The sequence below is a fragment of the Chaetura pelagica genome, unplaced genomic scaffold (genome assembly GCF_000747805.2).
Source record: "Chaetura pelagica isolate M959 unplaced genomic scaffold, ChaPel_1.0 scaffold160, whole genome shotgun sequence".
Classification (NCBI taxonomy): Eukaryota; Metazoa; Chordata; class Aves; order Apodiformes; family Apodidae; genus Chaetura; species Chaetura pelagica.
The window spans coordinates 419,801-423,134 of record NW_009951923.1 but is presented as its reverse complement, the minus strand read 5'-3'; positions in this window follow the sequence as shown (position 1 = coordinate 423,134).

Below are 3,334 nucleotides of genomic sequence, written 5' to 3'. Positions count from 1 at the left end.
GGAGCTCTTTGGGCTGGGCTGGACTCGCTCAGCCTGATATCCGATCTCTCCCAGGGGAAAGACCGCTTTCCAGCAGCAGTTTCTCCCTGCCTGGCACCTAGAATCAGCTTTTCCTTCCGAGCCCCTGAATAAGTTTAGTTCACTAGGAATAATACTGGGATGCATCTTAGGTCAAGCAGAGGGAAAAACAACCAACCAACCAACCAACAAAAACATTCCTCTCTCCGACAAATTTGTATTTAAGTTATTACAAAGAGGTTTGCATATTTATTTTTTAATCTATATCTATATTCTGTTTTCCAACCTCCTTTCCAAAACCAAAAAGCAAAGACATTATGCTAAAGCCAGTTCCTGAACATGCTCTTCAAGAGCTGGCATGCTGCTAGCATACAACCTCACCCCTTCTTACACAAATATATAAATCAGTATCTTAAAATATCATTGCTTCTTGGATATTTTCAGTGAGAGAACTAATGAACAGATGTTTCACTGGAAGATGCAGAAGGTGGCATAGGACCAGATTTATGTCTTTGTTTTGAAAACTTTAGCATTGAGATAAATTTGTTAAAATGTGTTCTCAGGTTTACTATGTTGCTCTGTGTCCTGGACCTTTGGTAATGATTAAACTTAGTGTGTTCTTCTGATTTACAGCTATCCAGAGTTGCATGGGGTTACCAAGGACCTTAGGTGTGTACTAATGAGCAGAGGTGATGGGTGATCATTGTGGAGATAAAACTGTCTCAGGAGTGATGGTGTCAGTGTGCTGTTGTTGTGAATAATCTTTAAAACTTTCTCCATTATGTGTGAAGGACATCCCCTCAATTAAGGGCTTTGGTAGTTTGCTTAATTCGGCATTGCTATGGTCAGCAGGTTTGCAGTGAAGAACAACTCTGCTGGATTTCAAGGTACTGCTATTACAGTTAGCTGACCCAAATCCTTATTTTTACATCTCCTTTCCCTAAAACTTCTAAAAAAAACTGCTTTAGCATGTTTTCTGTAAAGGGCTTTCTACATTTTGAAAGCTGAGGAAAATGTCACCATCCTTTTCTTCAAGGTAACTAATGTTTCAGAGAGGATGGATTATAAATCCTTTCAGTCCTGCTGGACAAGAAATATAAAAAACTTATTTAACTTCCTGGCAAACTCGAGTTGCCCAGTGCCCAGCAGCAATGTCATGTGGCCTAACTATCGAGGTTTCAGCTAGTGAAAATTCTATAGCCTACAGGTAGGAGACACTATGGTTGTGATTCACTATAATATAAAACCCAAGAGAATAGGGAAGGTACCCAGTGGCAGTGCAATAGGACAGAGAGCTTCCAATTTGTGTGTTGTACCACTTAAAACTTCTGATAATATAAATTGTTTTGACCTTGTGAGCTACAATCCAATAGCTCTGGTTGTGTAGGTGTATGACACAACACAAACAGCTAAGTCAGGTTGTATTCTAATATACTTACAAGCAATAAATAAAATAAAATTAAAAAAAAAAAAAAAAGAGAGAAGTCTTTCACTTTGTCCTTCATTTTTCTCACCATGCCTCCCCTTCAACAACAGCACTACTGCCCATTTCCACCAGTGCAGTGTAATGCACGGGTACATCAACAGTCCAGCTAACATAATGAAAGTAATATTAGAATTCACTCTATTCCTAGCCTCTTCTGTATCCCACAGAAAGGTACACCTGTGTAACAATGAAGATATATGTACAAAAGGAGAGGAACTTTTAACTCAATTGCCAGTTTCTTAGACTTTGTGAAGACATTTGCATTACAGACTGGGCAGCATGAATCCCTCTTTCTCCTTCATCTAAATGGCTGCAGGAGGAGTAAAGGAACAAAGAATCAAGTGCTACAAATCGCCCTGAACTTACTGTTCCTCGTATCTTAGTCAGGGATCCAAAAGGTAATTTCCTTTGTAGTTAAGTATTTTCGGTACTGACAAAACAAAAAAAGATGTCTGCTCTACCCGCATTGTCTCTCTGTCTCCAACTCTCTCCTCCCCTCCCACAGACTTCCATGAGAACATTAGCAACCCTCGCAGAAACGAGGTTTATCAAAATCTCAATGAATCCCATAGTGTTTTCACAGACTCTCATGTGAAGGGTTAATTCATAGATGTCTGATCACAAAGCTTCCTGTGAGGCTGTAGTAGCCAACTGAAGTAATCACGATGCTACTACAGTCAAGTGGCTGGAGAATTTACCTTACAGCACAGTCAGTTATAACACTCTCTGGAAGAATGTAAAAAGATAAATCATCATACAATCTAGTCTACATTACCACTGGAGTATACAGTCCTGAGGTTAATGATGTGATCGGTAACCTCAGACAGAATGAACAGCTTGCATTGCATATTCACGTGCATGGCTCCTCTTATTACAAAGCACATGTTCTCTTCAGTTGGTAATATTCTGCACGAGCGCAGCCTCCTTCAAATACCTCAAAACCTATTTAAAACAGCAGTAACACAGCTCCTGAAGTAAGTGTAACATCACAGCAACAGTCACGACAGCTGTGATGGCCTGTGGGTAGTTAGCAAGGTTCCTAGGGAAAGGATTAACCAATAAGCAAGATTTTTGCTTAACTGATAAATGTGGGAAAATAAGACATACTTTTGCACACACAGGCTGCTGCTCAGGTGAGGTGCTGAAGCATCACTCTTTAAAGGAGAGTGAAATTTGAAAATCAGGTAGGAGTATTTTCTTCATTGCACAGACGAGCTACTACAGCATCTGAGTGCTTGGCACAAGTTTTTAAAAATTACTTGCCTTCTTTCTCCTCCTCTATTTTTTCAACCTTCCTATTTCTTGTAAGACGATTCCCCCTGATGCTGCTGCTGCTCAGACCTTGTGTTTAATCCACTTCCCTGCACTGGCCTTCCACACAAACTATCCATGTTCAGTCTTCTGTAGTCTTCACTACTCTCCAGCCTACCCACATTTAACTGCTTTCCTTTAAATTTCTGCACTGCTCACACCTTCCTGGTGCTGAGGTGTACAGAAATGCATGTGGAGATCTTGTGCCTTCCTTGCAAGGGTTGAAACTGAAGTAATCATGCACAGTGCAACATAACTCAGTGGAAAGACGGATTATTACTGGTTCAGACCACAGCCTACCACCTCTGTGGGCACAGTGCCACGCAGAACCTCAAAGCCTCTTGCCCCTGAAGCCCAGTGGGGAAACTTGCAGTAGCTCCTCTGCATGTGGGTGCGTTGCCCCCCCCCCTCCTCACGGTGCTGCTGGAGGGGCCATGAGCTTGCAGGGGCAGGGAAAAAGGGCTATGCCAAAGGGGTCCCGCCTGCCTCACCGAGCTCTCCCTGGCAAAACGGAGCCAG